Source organism: Saccopteryx bilineata, chromosome 10, assembly GCF_036850765.1.
Source record: "Saccopteryx bilineata isolate mSacBil1 chromosome 10, mSacBil1_pri_phased_curated, whole genome shotgun sequence".
Classification (NCBI taxonomy): domain Eukaryota; kingdom Metazoa; phylum Chordata; class Mammalia; order Chiroptera; family Emballonuridae; genus Saccopteryx; species Saccopteryx bilineata.
In genome coordinates, this window is record NC_089499.1 from 4,907,469 (window position 1) to 4,933,773 (window position 26,305).

General features: G+C 44.8%; 1 protein-coding gene and 2 non-coding genes across 4 annotated transcripts in view; 2 read left to right on the forward strand and 1 right to left on the reverse strand.

Moving 5' to 3' along the window:
- Positions 1 to 26,305, reverse strand: part of RAD54L2 (RAD54 like 2) — a 100,369-nt gene that overhangs the window by 72,634 nt on the left and 1,430 nt on the right. The window contains exon 2 of one of the 2 annotated variants that reach the window (XM_066245066.1): positions 24,136 to 24,282. The exons of the other annotated variant lie outside the window; for it this stretch is intronic. The gene's annotated coding sequence lies outside the window, so the exon portion shown is untranslated. The remainder of the gene's footprint in view (positions 1 to 24,135; positions 24,283 to 26,305) is intronic. 2 annotated transcript variants of the gene reach the window in all.
- On the forward strand, positions 13,437 to 13,512 carry TRNAA-GGC (transfer RNA alanine (anticodon GGC)). Its single transcript has one exon. It is a non-coding gene; the product is annotated as a tRNA-Ala (tRNA).
- TRNAA-UGC (transfer RNA alanine (anticodon UGC)) lies at positions 21,173 to 21,248 on the forward strand. Its single transcript has one exon. It is a non-coding gene; the product is annotated as a tRNA-Ala (tRNA).

Genomic DNA, 26,305 nt, shown 5'->3' on the forward strand with positions numbered 1-26,305 from the left:
TAGGGGCCATGGATGGGTGTTAAGCAACTAATTTTGGCCCTGGCCAGTTCACTCAGTGGCAGAGTGTCGGCCTGGTGTGAGGATGTCCTAGGTTCGATTCCCGATCTGGATACACAGGAGAAATGCCCATCTGCTTCTCCACCCCTTTCCCTTCTCTATCTCCCCCCCCTCTTCCCCCCTGCAGCCATGGCTCAAGTGGAGTGAGTTGGCCTGGGCACTGAGGATGGCTCCATAGCCTCCCCCTCAGGCGTTAAGAGCTCGGTTGCTGAGCAATGGAGCCACGCCCCAGATGGGCAGAGCACCATTCCCTAGTGGGTTTACCGGGTAGATCCCAGTCTGGGTGCATGCAAGTCTGTCTCTCTGTCTCCCCTCCTCTCACTGAATAAAAAAGAAAAAGGTCCTAATCTCAATCAGAAAAGAATCTGAGACTGCAGCAATTCAATATTTTAGATATTCCTGAAGCTCAATCCTGGGAATTTATGTAGGTTCGCCAAAGCAACTGAGACGGGCAATTAGCCTGGGTGGTGTACAGGAGTGAGAAGGCCACTCTGCTCTCATCTCTAGACACTGCCTTCAGTAATACTCTCATCAACCAACTGGGAAAAAATGAAGCTCCCTCCTTTGAATCTGTAGGAAGAAATCAATCACATGATCCTCAAATGAAAAGCTCTTTCTTAGCAGCATCCTATCATAAATATATAAATAACATGCAATACATGCCTTCCTTCAAGCTGTGCCTGTCCACTTTTTACTCCTTTTCCATATTATTCCCCCATTATAATGTCACACCTGGGATAGCTTCTTCAACAAGCTATATCTGGTTTAGCCAAGAAACCAATACATATACTTTATTGCAGTGTTTTTTCAACCATCAGTGGGTGCTGGTCCACTAGAAATTCCGAGCCAGTCTGCGAAAGGGTTAACCACCCTGATGTTGTATGAAGGTTATGTACCCAACGATCTCAGTAAAATTCGCTTATGCTCAGGGTGATTTCTGCCTCAGTGGTCTCCAAAATAATTCTTTTATTTTCACTGGCCCCCACGTGTAAAAAGATAGAAAACCACAGCTTTACTGAATGCTAATAGTATCAGCCTCTTCTTTAGAGGGTTAAAGGAAAGGGCAGACTCCAAGAGTCCTTCTTATCCTATTTCTAGCCCCTCTATTTCTCACTCCTCACTCTGTGTTTATATTTGGTTAGGTACCCTACCTAGATAACACATCTCCCATCTTCAGTTATACGTAACGGAGGACCCCAAACCTATTGTATTCTGCCAACTGTAACCACACTGGGCATTTGCTGATTTTCTGTGCAAGGCAGATATGTTGCTACGTTGCTTCAGTGCTTTGGGGAAGATACTCCTGGCCTGTGGATTCCCTAAGTCTTTACCAGGCTCTTTCAGCAGCTTCAGACCCTTCAGAAGGCTCATATATACAGTGTATACAACACACTAACACCAGAATAAGGGTGCTATGGCCAGCTGACTCAAACCCTGAAAAGTCCATTAGCAGCGGAATCAATTATGTAATTTTGCTATCCAAAAGTTGTCTCCCTCTGGGTTGCCTCTAAACTTGACAAGAAGTAACAGATTTTTAAGATTTGAAAATAACCACAGCATGTTTAGGGGATTGAGAGGAACTTCAGTGAAATGAAAGAGATCATGATCTATGGAGGACAAGCTGATACTCTCTCTGGACACTGTATCAGCCAGTAACTAATCCTCCCATACCTGGGCCTTTTCCAGAGTCGGGGGAGTCAACACTTGCATTACCTGCAGACTTAGCAATCAGTTAAACTCATGAAAAGTACAACCAAATGCTTAGCACAGAAAATAGTTCAAGAGAAATAAATTCTTCTCAGCAAAATGATAAAGCACAAGCCATGGTATTATTACATTCTAATTATATTTGAGAAACTCTCGGGGTGGGGGGAGTTGAGACCTTAGCTCAGGGGTCAGGAACCTATGGCTCGTGAGTCAGATGTGGCTCTTTTGATGGCTGCACCTGGCTCTGACAAATCTTTAATGAAAAAAATAATAATGTTAAAAATATAAAACATTTTCATGTATTACAATCCATTCATTTCCTACTGCTCATGTTCATGGTTGCAGGTGGCTGGAGCCAATCACAGCTGTCCTCCGGGACACCACCAAATTTTTATTGGATAATGCATAACGTACACGGATCATTGTATGGCTCTCACGGAATTACATTTTAAAATATGTGGCGTTCATGGCTCTCTCAGCCAAAAAGGCTCCTGACCCCTGCCTTAGCTTATAATAAACTGAGAGGTTCATTTACTAAAATGCACGTTCTCTATGCCTTGACTTGAAGAGGCTCTGAGATCTTGGATCAGGCTTTTCTTGAAGCTTCAGAGAAAGAAAAGAAGTGATGATTGAGAACCACTACTTGGAAAGTTCTTACATCACATGAAACCAAAGCCAATACTAAAGAATACAGCCTGCTAGGGTACTAGCCAACAAAGAATACTGATTACAGTAGAGGTCTAATTTTTAAAAGGAGGTGCCTGACCAGACGATGGCACAGTGGATAGAGCGTTGGACTGGGATGTGGAGGACCCAGGTTCGAGACCCTGAGGTCACCAGCTTGAGCGCGGGCTCATCTGGTTTGAGCAAAAGCTCACCAGCTTGGACCCAAGATCGCTGGCTCGAGCAAGGGGTTACTCTGTCTGCTGTAGCCCCCAGTCAAGGCACATATGAGAAAGCAATCAATGAACAACTAAGGTGTTGCAATGAAAAACTGATAATTGATGTTTCTCATCTCTCTCCGTTCTTGTCTATCTGTCCCTATCTATCCCTCTCTCTCTCTCTCTGTCTCTAAAAAAAATTTTTTTTTAAAGGAGGAAAAAGATGGTTTACATAGATAGTTCTAACATGACCAAGTGTCAAAAATCAGAAAAACCTAAGGCTGTGTTTTAAATATGTTACATCCCTCAGGTACCTACTCCAAGTTATTTTGTTGTTGTTGTTTTTTACAGAGGCAGTGAGAGTCAGAGAGAGGGATAGACAGACAGGAATGGAGAGAGATGAGAAGCATCAATCATCGGTTTTCGTTGCGACACCTTAGTTGTTCATTGATTGCTTTCTCTTATGTGCCTTGACCGCGGGCCTTCAGCAGACTGAGTAACCCCTTGCTCAAGCCAGTGAGCTTGGGTCCAAACTGGTGAGCTTTGCTCAAACCATATGAGCCCGCACTCAAACTGGCGAACTCGGGGTCTCAAACCTGGTTCCTTCTGCATCCCAGTCCAACGCTCTATCCACTGCGCCACCGCCTGGTCAGGCTCCAAGTTATTAAAATTAACAAAACAGCTTATCACTGTGGAAGTTCTGGTAGTCTCTGAAATGTCTTCCTAGAGTAACATCTCCAAATATTATGTTCAGCTCAACAAAACCTTATTAAATAACTGCCTTCTACTGAGGACACAAAGTAAAGAACAAACACAGGTCAAGTGTTAAGAGGAGTGTGACCCGAAGTGAGTTTCTGTTTTGTTTTTAAGATTTTATTTATTGATTTTACAGATGAGCGTGGTGGTGAGAGAGAAGCAGCAACTCACAGTTGTTTCACTTCAGTTGTTCACTGCTTGCTTGTCAGTATGTGCACTGACTAGGCAAGCCCAGGGTTTCAAACCGATGACCTTCAGCGTTCTAGGTTGACATTCTATCCACTGCGCCACCACAGGCCAGGCCCAAAGTAAGTTTGAAAAAAGAGGAGAATACAAGTCATTGGCAGGGCAGATAATGACAGGAGACTAGAAGCAGGGACTGGAGAAGACTAGGGAAGAGGCGGGAAGAGTTCAAGGATAAGGAACTCTAGGAATAATGACTCAGAGGCAAGAAAGACCAGAATATGTTTAAGGAAATCCTGTAAGTTTGTATCACTGGAGCATAGAGTAGGAAGCAATAGGGGAAGAATAGAAAACAAGCCTGGAAAAGTAATGGGGCCAAGATCACTCTGCACCATGGCAGCGTGCTAGGGAGACTGGATTTTATCCTACAAGGAAGATCAGAATGCCACGATCAGATCTCTCTTTTATAAAGATCACTTTGCACCCTGCTGGGACAGCTCAGATGGTTAGTGTACTGTTTTGTCCTGAAGCACAGAGGTTGCTGGTTCTATCCCTGGTCAGGGCACATACAGGAACAGATCGATGTTCCTCTCGCTCTCTTTTCCTCCCTCCCTTCCTCTCTCACTGAAATCAATAAAGTAAACATTAAAAAAAAAGATCACTCTGCACACAGAATGTTGGGTAAAAGCACAGGGATATGCTGTTTCAAACTGAAAACAAATTCCAATTCACTTTTTCTGTGTAACACTTGAGTAAGTCACTTAGTATCTCCCAGCCAGTTTCCTCGCCTGCGAAATGGAGGTTACCCTGGCTTCAGAGACTACGGAAAGGATCAGCTGATGAGGGCACAGAAATGTAAACTGTGCTATGATGACACACAGCTCAGTATTTAGCACACTGTAAGTACTGAAAACATGGTCTGGAAGGAAGATTTACTGTAAGAAATGTGGCAGATGGAATAAATGGAGACCGGAAACAGTAGCCAGTTAACAAGGCAGAGGAAAGGCCAGACTCGAGAACTACATAGGAGGTAAAATAAACAAGGCTAGTGAAGTACTGTCCTCCAAGTCCCAACGGAAGAGTAAAAGACCCATGAGGTTTCTCGTCCAGGTTTCCCTACCCAGGGCCTAGGGTGCTGCTGTCCCCTCCGCCTCAGACAACAGACAGGGCTGGAGACCGGATGGCACGTACCACCCAGCTTTTCCTAAGCGCACTACTGAAGAAGCAACAGATACATCACAGAATGGAAGCTCTTTGGTGTCAGAGACCTAGGTTAACAGCACCACTTGACTTGAACAAATTATTTACTTTTTCCTCCTCTGGGATAATGACAACGATACTTTAGGAGCTGTGAGAGTTCATGTAGCATATGACCTGGCAACATAATGAGCACTCAACAACGTAGCACAACACAAACAAATCCGACACAGACGTGACACTTATTTTACAGTATCGCTCACGAAAAAATAACAGCTTTATCACAGTTCCAGCCCATCTGGAACCCCTAGGAGCCGAAACAGCCCAGTACACACCAGTATGCTGGTTCTCAGACAGGTAACTGATATTCTGTGTAGGGAGAACCTGTTTTTATTCCCAGCATGTGTGTAACACCTTTCACCATAATATGCACTATTTGGTTTCTAAACAAATAAAACTGGTTTCGGGGAGCTCATCTCTGGAGACAGCAGCTGGGATACTGTATAGTTTCACCCAAAAGTTAAGTAAAATGTTGGCTCCAAGCCCAGAAAACAGGCATTCCTCCCAGACAAAACTGGATAAACCAAGCCTACAAACAATGAGTGGAGAAAACAGCACAGAAGACATTGCACAGAGGCAGCCAGAATAACTCTCACCGAAAGGCCCGCCCCATCATCCAGAAGGGAACCAGGTAGAGCTTGAATGTATCGGTTCAGATCTAAAGCAGTTAGGTAAGGCAAACGTTACCTGAGTGTAAGATGCCAAAATCATTAAATGAAAAATATCTGGAACATGGGTATTCTTCCTGTTAAGGCAGAGAAAAGTTTTATGGAAGCAATAAGAACCAAATGCTCTACCCACATGAAGATTTAAGACTTCTTATGAGAAATTAGGCAGTTGGTGACATAACCTGGGGAAGGAAGAATATCAGTGAAGCAAAATTTTAACACATTAAATGTGAAAGAGTTAGTTCCCAAGGCAAAAAAGGCTATTTTATTGATGCTATTTCAGATTTGATTTCTCACAAGGCATGCATTGACTGTATATTTCAAAAGACATTCTTTGTTACTTTCACTTATAAAATAGTAAGAGACCTGAATCTTTAAGAGACAAAAACTTGCCAAATGTCTTTGAAATAGAATTATTCTTTAAGATGGTGCCATAGCACATGGTTTTTTGGGGAGTTTTTTGTTGTTTTTTTACAGAGACAGAGAGTCAGAGAGAGGGACAGACAGGAACAGAGAGAGATGAGAAGCATCAATCATCAGTTTTTTGTTGTGACACCTTAGTTGTTCATTGATTGCTTTCTCATATGTGCCTTGAGTCAGTAGGGCTACAGCAGACCAAGTAACCCCTTGCTCAAGCCAGCAACCATGGGTCCAAGCTGATGAGCTTTGCTCAAACCAGATGAGCCCACGCTCAAGCTGGCTACCTCGGGGTCTCGAACCTGGGTCCTCCATATCCCAGGTCAATGCTCTATCCCAGGGGTCCCCAAACTTTTTACACAGGGGGCCAGTTCACTGTCCCTCAGACCGTTGGAGGGCCGGACTATAAAAAAAAAAACTATGAACAAATCCCTATGCACACTGCACATATCTTATTTTAAAGTAAAAAAACAAAACAGGAACAAATACAATATTTAAAATAAAGAACAAGTAAGTTTAAATCAACAAACTGACCAGTATTTCAATGGGAACTATGCCCCTCTCACTGACCACCAATGAAAGAGGTGCCCCTTCTGGAAGTGCGGCGGGGGCCGGATAAATGGCCTCAGGGGGCCACATGCGGCCCACGGGCCGTAGTTTGGGGACCCCTGCTCTATCCACTGCGCCACCGCCTGATCAGGCAGCACATGGTTTTGATTTTTTTAAAAAAAAATCAAGCCTTTCTCTAAACATCTAAAATGTTTTTTTAATATTTAACCTAGGCCCTGGCCTGTTGGCTCAGCAGTAAAGCGTTGGCCCAGCGTGTGGAAGTCCCAGGTTTGATTCCTTGTCAGGGCAAACAGGAGAAGCAACCATCTGCTTCTCCACCCTTCCCCCTTCTCTCTCTCTCTCTCTCTCTCTCTCCCTCTCCTCCTCCTCCTCCTCCTCCTCCTCCTCCCATAGCCATAGCTCAAACAGTTTGGGCAAGTTGGCCCCAGGCCCTGAGGATGGCCTGGTGGCCTCGCCTCAGATGCTAAAATAGCTCAGCTGCTGAGTAACAGAGCAAAGGCCCCAGAGTTCAGAGAAGGAAACAACAGAGTCTGAGGCTTGGATGCTGTCAAAGGTTCCTTGGAGGAGTCAGACAAACCCTGAAGTAGGGCAGAGTTAGACAAATTGAGGAGGGGAGAAGAGGACGTTTCATACAGGAATCATGGTATGGATCTGAGGAGCGCAGAAAAGTACCAAGTTTTCTGGAAAGGGAAAGAAAACGAATCACCAATCAATACTGATTAAGCATCTACTACTGACCAGTACTGGTAGGCAGTAAAGATAAGCAGATGAGAGGATCCTCCAGGAATCATCCAGTGGACCAACACAGATCTGTAAGCAATCTGATAAGTACAACAAATGACTAAGGTTCTTCCATCAACTGATGAATGGATAAACAAAATTCAGCATCTCCATAGAATGAAATATTATTCAGCAATAAAAGTTAACAAAGTATTGATACATGCTACAATATGGACAATCTTTAAAAACATTATGTTGCCCTGGCTGGATAGCTTGGTTAGTTATAGAGCACCATTCCAATATGCAAAGGTTGTAGGTTCCATCCCTGGTCAGGGTACATACAGGAACAGATTGATGTTTCTGTCTCTCTCTCTCTCAAATCAATTTTTAAAATTACGTTAAATGAAACAAGTCAATCACAGAAGGCCACATACTATATGATTCCATTCATCTGAAATGCCCAGATTAAACAAATCCAAAGAAACCGAAAGGAGAAAGGGAGAATATGGAGTGACTGTTTAATATGTACATATTTCTTTTTGTAGTAATGAAATGTTCTGGAATTATATATGGTGATAGTCATATAACCTTGTAAACATACTAAAAAAACACCAAACTGAACACTTTAAGCTGGTGAAATGTATGGTATGTGAATTATATTTCAGAAAGAAGGAATGAGTCAGTCAAACTAAGGTCTATAGGTCAGAGAAGGAAATCTGCCTGAAAAGGCTGGTGAGGGCTTCCCACCAAAGGCTGCAGACCTGAACGTCAGAGGACAAACAGAGCTGTCCCTCAGAGAAGAGGGACAACGTCATTCAGGGAGGGGGAAGGACACACAGAAGCACAACTCTGTGGGACTGGGGGGGGGGTGCAGCCAACACAAACACTGAAAAAGATGGGAATAGACAGGTCAGATCTTGTTCCAGCAGTGCCCTTGCTAAAGAGGACCTTGCTAAAGAGTCTGAACTTGGTCCTATGTATGGATTGGCAAATCTATGGCGCTTCGCACCACTTCTCCAGTCTGCCTGGCAGATATAACTATTATGCCACTGAGCCTTTCTCTGCTGAGCTCAGGAATTGACTCAATATCTATGTCCATGCAATTTCCCCCACAGCCCACGTGCTCCAACAGGAGTCACCGAAGGAGCACACGCAGAGAAGTGACATCATCTGAACCACCAATTTAAAAAGAACACTCTAGAGGTTGTGTGGAGGCAAGGTTAGGTAAGAAGCCGTTGTTAACAGTCTTGGCAGAAAATGATGAGATGCTGAACCACAGCACTGGCAATGGAAAGAAAGACAGGATGGAACATTAAAGGCCAAGGAGGCAAAACCAACAAGACTTCAGCCAAATGGAGCCCTGGGAGAGCAGGCTCGCCCATCGCTGTCTTCCCAGCATCCACCACAGCACTTGGTTCATAGGAAGGGCTCCCTACATATTAACCAAATTAGTGTTTTATCGACATTCTATCATTGACTCTTCGCAGTAACACCATAAGGAAAGTAATGTTATCTGCATTTCACAGATAAGAAATCTAAAGTTTAGAGAGGTTAAGTGACTTACCTCAAACAGACCCACTAGAGAGGGGAGAATTCGATTCCACCACCCTTTTTTTTTTTTTTCTGTGGCAGAGAGAGTTAGAGAGAGGGACAAACAGACAGGAAGGGAGAAAGATGAGAAACATCAATTCTTCGTTGTAGTTCCTTAGTTGTTCACGGATTACTTTCTCATATGTGCCTTGACCAGGGGACTACAGCAGACCGAGTGACCCCTTGCTCGAGCCAGCAACTTGGGCTCAAGCTGGTGAGTCTTGCTCAAACCCCATGAGCCCATGCTCAAGTAGATAACCTCGGGGTCTCGAACCTGGGTCCTCCGCATCCCAGTCCGACACTCTATCCACTGTACCACCTCCTAGTCAGGCCCACTTTTTTTTTTTTAATTGATTTGAGAGAGAGAAAGAAGCATTCATTTGTTGTTCCACTTAGTTGTGTGTTCACTGGTTGCTTATCGCATGTGCCCTGACCAGGGATCAAACGTTGCAACCTTAGTGTTTCAGGACGATACTCTAACAGACGGTACCAACTGGCCAGGGCCCACCCCAGACTTGTAATTCCAGACTCCAAGCTCCTATCTATGGCCCAGGTTTCCAGCTTGAATGATGTGTTAGGTAGTAGTATTGTTAATTGTGAAATGCCAAAAACAGCTGGAAGATGGATGGGGGTCAGAGATATAGATGTGGGTGTTCTTGCCACATGCAGGTAGCTGAATCCTCAAATACAGAAATGCTCAGACAGTGTATGTGGGGGGGGGGGGGAGTAGGCAAGGATGGGCCAACCACGAGAAAGTAAAGAAAAGGAGTTTGCACAGAGTCAGAGAGGCAGAGAAAGGAAGAGCCTGGGAAGTGTGCCACCAGGGAAGACATCAGCAAGGCGAGCATGACTGACACAGTCAAAGCTACAAAAGTTTCAGATCCCATCACTGGAGAGGGTCACTGGAGCTACAGAAAAAAAGGCAGCATTTGAGAGGGATTCTCCCAAAGTTCTCAATGGCTGCCTAGTGTTATCTGACCCTGTCAGGGCATCAGAATCTAGAAAGTTAGTTAAAAATACATAGTTTCCTGCCTGACTGGTGGTGGCACAGTAGACAGAAGGTTGACCTAGGACACTGAGGTCCCAGTTTCAAAACCCCAAGGCTGCCGGCTTGAGCACAGGTTCATCAGTTTAAGCAAGGGGTTGCCGGTTTGAGCGTGGGATCACTGACACAATCTCAAGGTTACTGGCTGGAAGCCCAAGGTTGTTGGCTTGAGTCCAAGGTCACTTATTTGAGCAAGAGGTCACTGGCTCAACTTGAGCCTCCGGTCAAGACACGCATGAGAAGCAATCAATGAACAACTAAACTGACACAACTACGAGTTGATGTTTTTCTTCTCTCTCCCTTCCTGTCTGTCTGTCCCTATCTGTCCTGTCCCTCTCTCTGTCTCTGTCACACACAAAAAAAAATCTACCAGTGAATGCATAAATAAGTGCAATAACAAATCAATGTTTCTCTCTCTCCCTTCCTCTCTCTTTCTAAAGTCAATAAATTAAAAAAAAACTTTTAAAACATTTTATTTTATTGATGTTAGAGAGAAAAAGGGGAGACAGAAACAAGGACATCAATCTGTTCCTGTATGTGCCCTGACCAGGGATCAAACGGTCAATTTCTGTGCTTTGGAACAATACTCCAACCAAGCTATTGGTTGGGCTAAAAACATTTTTTTGTAAATACATAGTTCTCCAGTTCCCATTAATAGTGGTCATATATAAGTGACTCGATCTCTTTAAGATTCTGTTTTCTCACCTCTGAACTGGAAATAAAAGCATCAACATTACAGTGTGAGGAATTTACGTGGATACAATAAAGAAGCTCCCAGGTAACTGTAACACTATTTGAAAACTGGCTCTCAGGGACCCCAGCTACAGGAACCACAGAAGTTTTAACTGGAGAGATGGATGAAAGGCAATCCTTGCAGAAGGACTGCAAAGATGAGAGAATGAAAATGAGAAAATCAGCTGTCATAACCCTGGAGGGCCTGGGTTAAGGAGAAGGCAAAGAACAGAAGAACGGAGCTGGTGCAAGATAGTACCATGGAAAACTTAACAGAATCTTCTGCACAGGAAGGGGGGGGGGTAATATGACTGAGGTTTGAAGTCTGGGTTACTGTAAAAATGATGGTATACGCTTCACCAAAATCAGGAAGAACAAGACAGGGATACCGGTTTTTGGGGGAGTAGGGTAGGGAGAATAAAGAAACTCATAGAAAATATTTGATGAGGGATAAGTGCTAGAAAATAAATATATAAAAAAGCCACCGGTGCCTGACCTGTGGTGGCGCAGTGGATAAAGCATTGACCTGGAAATGCTGAGGTCGCCGGTTCAAAACCCTGGGCTTGCCTGGTCAAGGCACATATGGGAGTTGATGCTTCCAGCTCCTCCCCTCTTCTCTCTCTCTCTCTCTCTGTCTCTCCCTCTCCTCTCTAAAATGAATAAATAAAAAATAAAAAGGATTTAAAAAAAAAAAAGAAAATAATTTAAAAAAAAAAAAGCCACCGGCAGTAAAGATGTTTTGGATAGGAAAGCAGTTCACCAGTTAAGAATACAGACTGGCCTGACCAAGCAGTGGCGCAGTGGATAGAGCGTTGGACTGGGATGCGGAGGACCCAGGTTCGAGACTCCGAGGTTGCCAGCTTGAGCGCGGGCTCAACTGGTTTGAGCAAAGCTCACCAGCTTGGACCCAAGGTCACTGGCTCGAATAAGGGGTTACTCGGTCTGCTGAAGGACCGTGGTCAAGGCACATATGAGAAAGCAATCAATGAACAACTAAGGTGTTGCAATGAAAAACTAATGATTGATGTTTCTCATCTCTCTCCGTTCCTGTCTGTCTGTCCCTATATATCCCTCTCTCTGACTCTCTCTCTCTGTTAAAAAAAAAAAAAAAAAAAAGAATACAGACTGGCATGAGATGGCCTAGGACTAGGTCAGCATCCCAGCACTGATCTATGGGACACTTATAAAGTTAATTTCTCTAAGACTAGGTTTCTTCATTTATAAAATAAGAATAATTTTAGTACATGTCTCATGTAAGATTAGTTTTTAATTAAATGAAAAAATAAAGTTAAGCACAGTGCCCAGGACATGGTTAGCATTCAGTAAATGTTGGTGATTACCTTTATTCCATGATGACAATATTAATAGCAGCTATGCTTTGGGGATGTTAAATCATATAATTCAAGAGTCAGAAAATCTCCCCAACTCTCAGACAGGATAGGAAAGCAGATGATTCTGAATCTTGAGATCAAGTAATTAGTACCTGAATTATTACCACTGGTACCACTTCACAGTGGTTTAAAAACATTTATGCCTGACCGGTGGTGATGCTGCGGACAGAGCGTCAACCCAGGATGCTGAGGTTATTGGTTTGAAACCCCAAGGTCACTAGCTTGAGCCCCAAGGTCTCTGGCTTGAAGCCTAAGGTCACTGGCTTGAGCAAAGGGTTGTTGGCTCAGCTTGAGTCCCCAGGCAAGACACGTATGAGAAGCAAACAATGAACAGCTAAAGTGACGTAACTACAAATTGATGCTTCTCACTTTCACCTCTCTCTCTGTCTAAAAAAAGTCATTTCCAAAAAAAACTTCTATAAATGTTCTTAACATAAAACAAAATCTACTTTAGTTCAATCACTTAATCAGTATTTATTACAAAACTATTAATACAAAGAACTGTGCTAGACATTGAAGCAAAATATGCACAATGTTAATGTAGTACTCAAGGAGATTACTAACTAGAAGGCGAGGAAAACATATGCAACAGACATCTGAAATACCAGCCCACAGTGTGGAATGTCACTGATGCACAATCAGTTACGATTCAAGATGGAAGACTCGCTTCCAATGTTGATGAAGCTGCCACCTGAACTAAGCCTAGAAACATGGGCACAATTTCAATTGGCCAATAAACAGATTCAGAAGAAACAATCTGAGTCCAGCCAAAAAAAGCAAAAACAAAATACAACCAACTATGAATACAGATGCAAAGCTGAAAAGGGTCAAAGGTGTGTTCCAGGACGAGCCAGGAGTCGGTATGAACTGAATTAGCCACAAGGTCTGCCTAGTGCTGAGGACAAACGAGAAGGCAGACTGTAGGGTGAAGCCTGACCTTTCCGGAAGACACGAGGCAGGGAAAGCCAGAAACTTGTTTGGGGAGCAAAATGGTGCATGTGGTTCCACATATGCTGAGTAGGGATTTCCAAAACCAGGTTCTCACAGCTGATGGGCTCTTAAAGGTGGACAGGGCTTCATATTCTAATCCGGCCCTTCCATTCCTTGTGGACAATGAGACCAAGAGAAGCAACTGTGCTGCTCAAGCCACGAAATTGGTGGCTGACACTGAGATATGGCCCTGGTCTGCAGACTCAGTTTACTGTACTTCACACTCTCCCCCTAGCCAGGCAGAAATGTCCAAAGGCCAGGATGAAATGTGGGTGTGTCGCTTGGGAAAGAAATCAGGGTTACAGAATCAAGTAGCCCAAAGTGGCAGGAGTGACAGGGTGGATATCTGAGGCTGGACTACAGAAGGAATAGAAGAAAACAACACAGAGCTGGCTTACATCCACACGGTGCGGGGGAGGAGGGACACACAGGACAACAAAAAGAAGTGGTGGTAAAAAGGCACATCTAAATGGCCCTGGCCGGTTGGCTCAGTGGTAGAGCGTCGGCCTGGCATGCGGAAGTCCCGGGTTCGATTCCCGGCCAGGGCACACAGGAGAGGCGCCCATCTGCCTCTCCACCCCTCCCCCTCTCCTTCCTCTCTGTCTCTCTCTTCCCCTCCTGCAGCGAGGCTCCACTGGAGCAAAGTTGGCCCAGGTGCTGAGGATGGCTCTGTGGCCTCTGCCCCAGGCGCTAGAATGGCTCTGGATGCAACAGAGCAACGCCCCAGAGGGGCAGAGCATCGCCCCCTGGTGGGCATGCCGGGTGGATCCCGGTCGGGTGCATGCAGGAGTCTGACTGCCTCCCAGTTCCCAGCTTCAGAAAAATGAAAAAAAAAAAAAAAAAGGCACATCTAAGAGGCAGACAGAGAATCAATCAAATCAAAATAGTGCAGAATCCTAGAAAGCAAGGTCAATGTCTCCTCTTTAGTGAACATATGCATATTCAATAAATATCTGCTGGCTGGATGGGTGACTGATGGATAAATGGACGGACGGATGGACACAAAATAAAGACCAAAAAAATGTTTAAGCCCCATTCAAGTAAAACACTTTGCTAAGTACTTAACATGGCAGTAAATGGGATAAACTCACAACAACCCTATGAGATAGTGCTATCATCACTGTCCTCACTACATTTCAAGATGAGAAAACACGCTTCTAAGTTGCCCAAGTATCAGAGCTAGGATTGCAAATCACATCTTCACTATTAAGGAAATACTATTAATTTTCATTAGGGTAGAAAATGGCAGGTAAATATGTTTAAAAAATAAGATGTTCTTATTAGAGATACATACTCAGTGACAATGTCTGAGATTTAGCTTTAAAACATGCCAATAAGAACCAAAAATAAAAAAGTAGGGGATACTTTATTTCCTCATGTATAAGATGCTCCCATGAATAAGACACACCTTAATTTTGGGGCCTGAAATTTGAAAAAAAAAATGTATTACATAAAGTTATTTGACTCAAGTTTTATTCATCATAAAATTCATACAACTCCTCAACACTGTCAAAACTCCTATCCATTAGCTTGTCCTCATCTACGTCTGATGATGAATCACTGTCTCTATATATTGCCTCGTATCAGTTCCATCTATGGCATTTAAAATGCCACAACCACTATAAGACGCACCCAGTTTTTAGACCCCAAATTTTTCCAAAAAATGTGTCTTATACATGGAGAAATACAGTAATTGAAAGAAAAAAATCAAGGAAATGTTGATAATTGTTGAAATTTGGTGCATGGGGCTCATTATACTATACTTCCTACTGTTGTATATGTTTGGAATTTTCCATAATGAAATGTCTACTCATGTACAGCTTCCCTCCCTGCAAAGATGGTAAGGAGTGGAGAGTTGGGAAAGCCTAAGGAGAAAAAACATCAACGAAAACAATCTCTGCCCAAGCAACAAGCAATTCACCTCAGAGACAGTGTTCAGGAGAAACACAGCAGCAGAAGCCAGACCACAAAGGATTAAGAGACACATAAAGCAGATGGTAAGAAAATGGCCGTGAAACTGCATTTTAGATAAAAGAGACAGAGATAGGAAGGAGAGGGCTGGGGTAGCATGAAAGGCTCAGAGCTCAGCAAAGGCACTCTGGTCCTACCTTGTATGTAGGTAAAAACAAAGAGGGGAGAGGAGATAATAGATTAATGAATTAGTCAATCAATCAGTAAATTAATACACATGAAATAAACACATGATAAATGTTCATCCTCTTCAATGAAGAAATATAAATAAAAATTAGTTATCTAGGCTTCAAATTGGCAAAGATTAAAAATATCAATAATGCCTGACCAGGCGGTGGCGCAGTGGATAGAGTGTCGGACTGGGATGCAGAGGACCCAGGTTCGAGACCCCGAGGTCGCGAGCTTGAGCGTAGGCTCATCTGGTTTGAGCAAAAGCCCACCAGCTTGAACCCAACCAAGGTCACTGGCTCCAGCAAGGGGTTACTTGGTCTGCTGAAGGCCCACGGTCAAGGCACATATGAGAAAGCAATCAATGAACAACTAAGGTGTTGCAACGTGCAATGGAAAACTAATGATTGATGCTTCTCATCTCTCTCCATTCCTGTCTGTCTGTCCCTGTCTATCCCTGTCTCACTCCCTGTCTCTGTAAAAAAAAAAAAAAAAAAAAAAAAAAAAAAATATATATATATATATATATATATATATATATATATATCTCGATAATGTTCAGTGCTAGAGGAGAAATACAAACTGATACAATTGTTTGAAAGTTTTGGGGTAATAACTAGCAAAATTTTAAACATGCATAATCATTGACACAGAAATTCTACTTGTGGGACTTTATCCTAAGAAGTATGTATAGAGGCCTGACTTGTGGTGGTGCAGTGGATAAAGTGTCGACCTGAAATGCTGAGGTCGCCGGTTCGAAACCCTGGGCTTTGCCCAGTCAAGGCACATATGGGAGTTGATGCTTCCTGCTCCTCCCCCTTCTCTCTCTCCCCTCTTCTCTAAAATGAATAAATAAAATCTTTAAAAAAAAAAAAGATGTATACAAAGTATAAAAAGATGTATACAAAGATACCTACTTTCAAGGATGCTTGAAACCACATATAAAAACAAATGTCTATCACCAGGGACTAAAAAACTGATATAAATATACAGTGTAATGCTATATAACTATTTAAAGGTAGGATTGATATGCTTCCTAAACATGAGAAAATACAAAAATATTAAATGTAGTGGGGGGCAAGTTACAAAAGAGTAGATACATTGTGATTCCATTTCTGCAAAAAGGAATTCATTCTCTCTCTCTCCCTCTCTCTCTCTTTATCTCTCTCTCTTGCGTGGGTGCTCGCAAACATAAGCACACACAGTGGGAGGGGGGCAATGTGGATAAATACAGACTAAATTCCTGCCCCTGGCTGGTTGGCTTAGCAGTAGAGCATCAGCCCAGTGTGTGGATGTCTTGGGTTCGATTCCCCGTCTGGGCTCACAGGAGAAGCGACCATCTGCTTCTCCACTCTTCCCCTTCTCACTTCTCTCTCTCCCTCCCACATTCATGGCTCCATTGGAGCAACTTGGCCCTGAGGTTCAGGATGGCACCATGTTCACTTCAGGCAATAAAATGGCTCCAGTTGCAATGGAGCAATGGGCCAGATGGGCAGAGCATCGCCCCCTAGTGGGCTTGCCAGGTGGATCCCAGTGGGGCACATGAGGTAATCTGTCTCTCTGCCTCCCGGCTTAAGAAAAATACAAAAGAAACAAAAACAAAAAAGATCAAATTCTTAATGATAGTTAACACTGAGACATAGGATTACGAGTTTCTTTTCTTGACTTAAAAATGCCTCAATTTTATTGTGCTCATATATTACCAGTATAATCAGGAAAAAATCAAAATTCAAGGATTTTCTTTTTAAAATTTTTTATATTTTTATTTTTTCATTTGAGATAAAAGAGAGAGAGAGAAGGGTGAGGAGCAGGAAGCATCAACTCCCATAGGTGCCTTCACCAGGCAAGCCCAGGGTTTCAAACCGGTGACCTTGGCGTTCCAGGTTGACATATCCACTGCGCTGCCACAGGACAGGATTTTCTAAAAGCAAGAGACTCCAGTGATAAAAGTGTCATGATTGAAAGGAAAGGGGAAAAACTAGGGAGCACAAACCCTCAAGTGAGGTCAAAGGTCAAGAATAAGGGACTGGAGGACAGCACTAGGGCCTAAGGGAAAAAGAACCTTGGGAAACATGCAGCAGCTGCTGCAGAAAATGGGACCCTGAGGGGCAGAGAGGGCTCAAACCAAGCGAGACAGTGCCAACTGCTGGCAACTAGGACAGCCCACTGTTCTGACTCCCCAGAACACTGGGCACTGTTCTGACTCCCCAGAACAGAACACTGGGCGTCCTAGGGGCAGCAGAGCAGCCAGGGGAGATACCTTGGGGATGGCAACTAGCAGAGCAAAGCGGAGCACAAAATCACGGAGGCGAAGGGTGCGCAGACCTAAGGAATCGGCAATGAAACTGTGGACCACGGCACACCAGCACCAGCTAAGGTGGGAGGCGGGTGAAAGAGTGGGGAAGAGGAAGGGGAAAGATGGGGCAGGGCAAACAGTGTGACCAGAAGGCACGAGAGGAAAGGCCTGAGCTCAAGCCGGATCACACCTAAAGCATTCTTTCCCACCTCCCACCTCCGCTGGGGGGCTGGCTGGCTGGGGATGCTGGCTGGGGGGGCTAGTTCGGGGGGCTCGCTGGCTGGCTGGCGGGAGGGGGGGGAGCTGGATACAAAGTAAAGACCAAAAATATGTTTGAGCCCCATTTCGGTAAAGCACTTTGCTAAGCACTTTACGTGAGAGCAGATGAGATAAACTCACAACAACCCTATTTGTATCACTGGGCCTCAAGTGCAAAAACACCTCCACCTGGTTCTGGAGTTTTCCCTTGACCACTAAGTGGTCTGTGAGGAAGACCGGGCCCCCTCTGGGTTCCTTCCCCACCAAGCTCTTTCGGTTACTGGGCGCTCTGAACAGAGCAGAAGCTCTACTTCTTTGTGTGTCTCTACTGGCCAGAAACCACACATAAGGGGTGACTGTCAGCCCAAACTGAAGCCCCAACAATATCTATGAGGACATAAAAAAGGGTCCTAAACTTAGAACCAGAAAGCCTGGCATTAAGTCCTAGCTTTTCTTCTTACTGGTGTTGTGCACTTAAAAGTGAGCCCCAGTACCTCTTTGTGCCTCCTCACATGTAAAATGGGGCTATCTGCCTTCCAGGGTGGTTGGGAGGGTGAAGTAAAGTAAATGTACATGAAAGTGTTTCATAAACTAGACTATCATATATATAAAAGGAATACTTATCAGAGTAAAGTGAACACTTTTCATTTCTGTTTATATATAACTTTCATCAATAATGCTACAAAACCTTTAGTGGGTGTTAATATCTCCCAATGCGCCTGTGCTGAAACTGTCCATGTTTTTATTGCTTCTAATCTATATTATAACAATTTCCTTCTCGATATCTCAACACTGCTTACAAAAGAATTCAGTTAACAATTGCTCGCGACATGAGAAGTGCCTTATGCTTTGTCTCAGTTTTCCTTTTTATCTCGTATCAATGTTTATCTTGAACTATGGTTACTCTTCCAGCTTTTCTTTTCTGCAGACTGTTAAGTTGGTTATCTGCATGACAGAATCATGACACTATACAGGTTCCTCACACCCAGCCTTAAATGGAATTCCTATGTGGTCTGATCAACCATGAAAATTAAATCAAAGTAATTTAGAAAGTATCCTCTCTCAAGTTATTTTACCACTAATAAGACCAAGAGGGTGACTAAAAGAATTGGCATAATTCCATAACTTCTAGGCTAATAAATCAGAACACACTGTCTCCTAACAAAGGATATAGCAGCTCCAGCGTTAGCACAGAATTGGGCTGAGCAAAGAACCAATACCAAGTTCAAATTCCGAAATAAAGTTTGGGCAAATAATCTTAAAGTATCCTGAATATGGCAACATTGAACTCAACTAAGTCTCCAAAAGGCCCATCAGCCAACAAAAGTCACATCCAGGTGTTGAATCCCTTACCCACTCCCAGACTGGCCAGTAGTTTTCTGGAGAACTAGTGGCCCAAACTGACTTAGTCACTCTTCTTCACACATGAGGACAAAGTGCTCAGTTTAGTAAATGGGCAAAGGAAGACTTAGAAAATACCAGTGGAGAACTGTTACAGTCTCTCCCAAGGGAAACTTTTGCAAGACCCAAGGGGAGCAAGTAACAGCCCCCAGCCTCAAAACCGTGAATGTGCCTGGGTAACTTGCCTGGAGAGCCCATTTCTTCTACCTCCATTACTTTCTAAATTAACTTTCTCTTACATCTTGGGGGGGGGGGGAATCCATGAATGTATAGAATAAGCAACACATCTTTTTTTTTTTTTTTCCCTGAAGCTGGAAACAGGGAGAGACAGTCAGACAGACTCCCGCATGCGCCCGACCGGGATCCACCCGGCACGCCCACCAGGGGCGACACTCTGCCCATCCTGGGCGTCGCCATGTTGCAACCAGAGCCACTCTAGAGCCTGAGGCAGAGGCCACAGAGCCATCCCCAGCGCCCGGGCCATCTTTGCTCCAATGGAGCCTTGGCTGCAGGAGGGGAAGAGAGAGAGAGAGAGGAAAGCGCGGCGGAGGGGTGGAGAAGCAAATGGGCGCTTCTCCTGTGTGCCCTGGCCGGGAATCGAACCCGGGTCCTCCGCACGCTAGGCCGACGTTCTACCGCTGAGCCAACCAGCCAGGGCAGCAACACACCTTTACAGCAAAAATTAAGTATTGCTTTTAGCAACCTAGAAATTCAAAGGCACAGAAACGTGGTCTTTGGAAATACTACGATCAGATGCAGCCATGAAAGCAGAACTCTCATTATACTGCCAGCTCCACAGGAATGACTTCCTGTTGTCTCATACGCAGAGGTCATTCATTTCTTCACTCAACAAACATTTATTGAGTACTGACTTTGTGTCAGAAATGGTTAGGTACTGGGATATAAAAATAAATTAGACATCTTCCTGCCCTCAAGTAGGTCACAACCTAGGCGTGGAAAACACAAAATTAGCAAAAGTGAAAAAAAGTACAGTGTGATTACGACAAAGCAGGCACAGACCGCAGAGGCCATACAAAGGAAGGCCATTCAGCTTCATCAGGAGAGAACCAAGGAAGGCTTTTTCTAATTTTTTTAAAATTTATTTATTGATTTTAGAGAGGGAGGAAGGGAGAGAGGGATGGAAACATCCATTTGTTCCTGTATGTGTCCTGACTGGGGATCAAACCGGCAGCTTCTGCACCTCCAGGTGCTGCGCTACCAACCGAGCCATCTGGCCAGGGCAAGGAAGTCTTTCAACAGCTGGTAGGGCCTCAATTCCTGGTCAATTCAAGCCCGAGAGTCAGACAAGCACTATAATGGAGAGAATACTGGCAGAAAGAAGAGCCTGAGCGTGCTGGGACCCTCCAGGAGTTCACGATGGAGCCTTAAGTGCCAGAGGAACTGGGGCAGAGGAGGGACGAGACAGGAAGCTACTGAAAAGCCTGGGTCACAAAGGTCCTTGTGAGATGCTGACATAGATAGTCATGGTATTTTGGGGCCAGAGCAATAATCTTACTTTTTTTTTCCCCCTGTATTTTTCTGAAGCCAGAAATGGGGAGAGACAGTCAAACAGACTCCCGCATGCGCCTGACCGGGATCCACCCGGCACGCCCACCAGGGGGCGATGCTCTGCCCCTCCAGGGCATCACTCTGTCGCGACCAGAGCCACTCTAGCGCCTGGGGCAGAGGCCAAGGAGCCATCCCCAGCGCCCGGGCCATCTTTGCTCCAGTGGAGCCTCAGCTGCGGGAGGGGAAGAGAGAGACAGAGAGGAAGGAGAGGGGGAGGGGTGGAGAAGCAGATGGGCACCTCTCCTGTGTGCCCTGGCCGGGAATCAAACCTGGGACTTCTGCACGCCAGGCCGACGCTCTACCACTGAGCTAACCGGCCAGGGCAATAATCTTACTTTTAACTGGAGTTAAAGACCATCTAGCATGGGCAAGGGGGCTGACTAAGGAGGACTAGGAGAAATTTATAGCCAGTTATTTTAAATCACTTCTGTCTGGCTCATACTTATCTTCCTCTTGCCTTTTTTCTCCTCTCACAGAGAAAAAATAAAACTGAACGCATCTATAACAAAACTTATGAACCTTCTGTTCATCAAAAACATTTCTGGGCCCTGGCCGGTTGGCTCAGCGGTAGAGCGTCGGCCTTGCGTGCGGGGGACCCGGGTTCGATTCCCGGCCAGGGCACATAGGAGAAGCGCCCATTTGCTTCTCCACCCCCCACCCTCCTTCCTCTCTGTCTCTCTCTTCCCCTCCCGCAGCCAAGGCTCCACTGGAGCAAAGATGGCCCGGGCACTGGGGATGGCTCCTTGGCCTCTGCCCCAGGCGCTAGAGTGGCTCTGGTCACGGCAGAGCGACCCCCCCGGAGGGGCAGAGCATTGCCCCCTGGTGGGCAGAGCATGCCCCTGGTGGGCGTGCCAGGTGGATCCCGGTCGGGCGCATGCGGGAGTCTGTCTGACTGTCTCTCCCCGTTTCCAGCTTTAGAAAAATACAAAAAAAAAAAAAAAACATTTCTGGCCTGACCAGGCGGTGGCACAGTAGATAGAGCGTTGGTATGGGATGCAGAAGACCCAGGTTCGAGACCCCGAGGTTGCCAGCTTGAGCGCAGGTTCATCTGGTTTGAGCAAAAGCTCACCAGCTTGAGCCCAAGGTCTCTGGCTCGAGCAAGGGGTTACTCGATCTGCTGAAGGCCCGCGGTCAAGGCACATATGAGAAAACAATTAATGAACAACTAAGGTGTCGCAACAAAAAATTGATGATTTATGCTTCTCATCTCTCTCCATTCCTGTCTGTCTATCCCAGTCCATCCCTCTTACTGACTCTCTCTGTCCCCAGGGGAAAAAAAACCAACAACAACATTTCGGAACAGAGAGTTGGATTCTATCAAAATATCTGAAATTAGAGAAAGACAACATCTGGAGAATTTCTAGCACCTGGAGCATGCCAGGCAAAAGAATCTAGTCTCTGATGGAAATAGAAGCTAGAGAAACATTTGGAATAGGGGCCACACAGAACACAGTGCTGCTTGGCACACTCTAGCACTGTCAATAGGAATGCCCACTGTTCCCCAAACACGGACATGCCAAATGGTTACTCCTGGCTTCTCCACAGAAAGTTTCTGGAAAAAAACTTACCAGTGCTAGGAATAACCTTGGACTTTCAAGTGTGGGCTCCTGCCCAGCATAGTACCTTGACAATTCTCTCACCCATCCAGGATACCAATGGGTGAAAACAGCAAACTGCTATCCTCTCCAGACAAGGAAACTGAGCCCTTCATGCACAGCACTCAGCTACATTCCTACCACTGATACTGCTGTGAATAGGACCTCCATCACTACCATTAACTACAATAACTCCTATTAACAGCAAGCCCTGACCACCATTAAGCCCTAGGCCTCATCTCTAGTCCTCACTGCAACCTGCAGAGAAGATTATCTTAGCCCCATTTTACAGATGGAACAAAAAAATGAATAAGATAAAAAGCAGGCTCAGAGATGAACAGCTTACCCAGGTCAAAAGCAAGCAAGGGTGGGAGGTGAATAACTTCAAAAATCATGCTCTTGCCTGACCAGGCAGTGTTGCAGTGGATAGAGCATCTGACTGGGATGCAGAGGACCCAGGTTCGAGACCCCAAGGTCACCAGCTTGAGCACAGGCTCATCTGGTTTGAGCAAAAGCCCACCAGCTTGATCCCAAGGTCGCTGGCTCCAACAAGGGGTTACTCGGTCTGCTGAAGGCCCGCGGTCAAGGCACATATGAGAAAGCAATCAATGAACAACTAAGGTGTTGTAACGCACAATGAAAAACTAATGATTGATGCTTCTCATCTCTCTCCGTTCCTGTCTGTCTGTCCCCATCTGACTCACTCTGTCTCTGTTAAAAAAAAAACACCAAAAACAAAAACAAAAAAAACATGCTCTTCCCATTGTACTAGGGACCTCAGAAGTGTTTTAATGAAATAAAAAACTCACCTAACCTGTGGTGGCACAGAAGATAAAGCATCAACCTAGAAACGCTGAGGTCGCCGGTTCAAAACCCTGGGCTTGCCTGGTCAAGGCACATGTGGGAGTTGATGCTTTCTGCTCCTCCCCCCTTCTCTCTCTCCCCTCCCTAAAAATGAATAAAGGCTTAAAAAGTTTTTTGTTGTTTTTTTTTTTACAGAGACAGAGAGAGAGTCAGAGGGATAGACAGGGACAAACAGACAGGAATGGAGACAGATGAGAAGCATCAGTCATTAGTTTTTCATTGCGTGTTGCGACTTCTTAGTTGTTCACTGATTGCTTTCTCATATGTGCCTCGACCGCAGGCCTTCAGCAGACCGAGCAACCCCTCGCTGGAGCCAGCGACCCTGGGTTCAAGCTGGTGAGCTTTTTGCTCAAGCCAGATGAGCCCGCACTCAAGCTGGCGACCTCGGGGTCTCGAACCTGGGTCCTTCCACATCCCAGTCCAACGCTCTATCCACTGTGCCACCGCCTGGTCAGGCACAAAAGTGTTTTTTTAATGAAAAAAAAAAAAGCCTTCTTTCTAAAAGTTTCTGAAGTTCATCCATTTGACTAAGTAGTGAAAATCACTTCTTTCAGCAATCACTTTGCCTTCAAAGCAATAAATAAACCAGTTTTTATTTTTTTAGCGATATTTCAAAGAATGTATTTATTATCTAATTGCCTTAACTTTAAGTTTCTTCATTTATTGTTGACCAAATATATACACAGAAAGATAGAGAAGAAAGCAGAGGACAAAAATTCATTTTTTTTTTTTTTTACTATTTTATTTATTGATTTTTTTTAGAGAGAGAGGAGTGAGAGAGAGAGACAGAGAGAGAGAGAGAAGGGGGAGGAGCAGGAAGCATCAACTCCCATATGTGCCTTGACCAGGCAAGCCCAAGGTTTCGAACCGGCGACCTCAGTGTTCCAGGTCGACGCTTTATCCCACTGCGCCACCACAGGTCAGGCCACAAAAATTCATTTTACTAGATCAGAATGGAAATTAACAAGAGTAAAAAAATTCAAATATGATTTACATTATATTTTATAAAGTAAAAATTAAGAGGCAATTTCAAACAAACTGTGTCTTACCTCAATCTTATTCTTCCTGTTCTAAAGGACAGCACTCCAAGCAATCAGCAGCCACTCCCAGCCTACATACAGTGAACCAGACAAAGCAACGCCTTCGTGCTCCCAAAACCACAGTGGGAAGGCAAGTGTGACGGCTTCCGGGGGAACCTGAGCATATATACGGTATCTGTAAATCACCGCTCATCCAGATACACACAGAAACAGAATGTTTACCTTGTGGTTTATCTACAGGAGTACTTAAAAGTTAACAGGTGTATTTAAATAAAATACTAATGCAAAAACAATCCCATACCAATGTGAACCCATTATACCTTATTTTTTCTACAGACATATATGAAGATACTCAATTGTCACGAATCAAAATTGATACTTTATAAAAACCTTATTCAACGGCTTGATATACCCAAATCACTTCTTCCGTCACAGACCTACAGCCACTTCTGAACTAAGACTACTATTAAAACGTCAAAAATATCACCATTGTGGAGTTGCCCAACCCAGTGCCTTGCATAATTCAACAGATAAATACTTAAGATAGAAAAATTGAGACAGAAAGAAAGAATATAACTTAAGGAAAATACATAAGTTTTTAAAGATTAAGAGGGGAAAAAAAATCCCCAGACCTATCAAACAACTACAAATAGTCAAAATTACCTCACATTTCACCTGAAAATGTATACTAGATTCCAACCAGGCAGTACCCCCAACACTCTAAATAAACTCGTACAGTGCAAGAATTCCGATCCTGTTTTTTTCCACACAGGATTTAAAATCTCGCCCAGAGACAACACACCAATTTTTGCCAGAATACTGTACTACATACAGATCTCTGGTGCACAGTTGCAGGCCTCAGAATTGAAGTTTGCACTCAATGACACAGAGGAGAAACACTTTACAGACTAAACTCATTGAGGACAGGCAACACTTCTAATGAAGTTAATGTCCTGTGAGAGCTGACAGTCATTAATTTTTTTTTTTCCTGAAGTTGGAAACGGGGAGGTCCCGCATGCGCCTGACCAGGATCCACCGGGCATGCCCACCGGGGGTGATGCTCTGCCCATCTGGGGCTTTGCTCTGTTGCAACCAGGGCCATTCTAGCGCCTGAGGCAGAGGCCACAGAGCCATCCTCAGCGCCCGGGGCCATCTTTGCTCCAATGGAGCCTTGGCTGCAGGAGGGGAAGAGAGAGACAGAGAGGAAGGAGAGGGGGAGGGGTGGAGAAGCAGATGGGCACTTCTCCTGCGTACCCTGGCCGGGAATGGAACCCAGGACTCCTGCACGCCAGGCCGACGCTCTACCACTGAGCCAACTATCCAGGGCCTAATATTTAACGGATTCAACGTAATGACTTCATAGCAGCAGGAAAAGTAAAGTTTCAAGAATTTAGGGATAATGAATTTTTAAATTTTTAATGAAATGTATTAGTAATAAGATTATATAGGTTTTGGCCTGGCCTGTGCTGGCGCAGTGGATAAAGCATAAACGTGAAACGCTGAGGTCACTGGTTCGAAACCTTGAGCTTGCCCAGTCAGGGCACATGTGGAAGTTGATGCTTCCTGCTTCTCCCCCACTTCTTTTTCTCTCCCTTCTCTAAAATGAATAAATAGGCCCTGGCCGGTTGGCTCAGCAGTAGAGCGTTGGCCTGGCGTGCGGGGGACCCAGGTTCGATTCCCGGCCAGGGCACATAGGAGAAGCGCCCATTTGCTTCTCCACCCCCCCCTCCTTCCTCTCTGTCTCTCTCTTTCCCTCGCGCAGCCAGGGCTCCATTGGAGCAAAGATAGCCCGGCGCTTGGGGATGGCTCCTTGGCCTCTGCCCCAGGCGCTAGGGTGGCTCTGGTCGCGGCAGAGCGACGCCCTGGTGGAGCAGAGCATCGCCCCCTGGTGGGTAGAGCCTCGCCCCTGGTGGGCGTGCTGGGTGGATCCCGGTCAGGCGCATGCGGGAGTCTGTCTGACTGTCTCTTCCCGTTTCCAGCTTCAGAAAAATACAAAAAAAAAAAATTTAAATGAATAAATAAAACCTTAAAAAAAGATTATATAGGTTTCAAGTGTACAGTTCTATAATAAATCATCTGTATATTGCATGTATGTTCATTACCCAGTCAAGTCCCCTTCTGCCAACATATATTGGACCCATAAAGAACTTTTGTAACACAAACTGTTACAAGTTTTCAC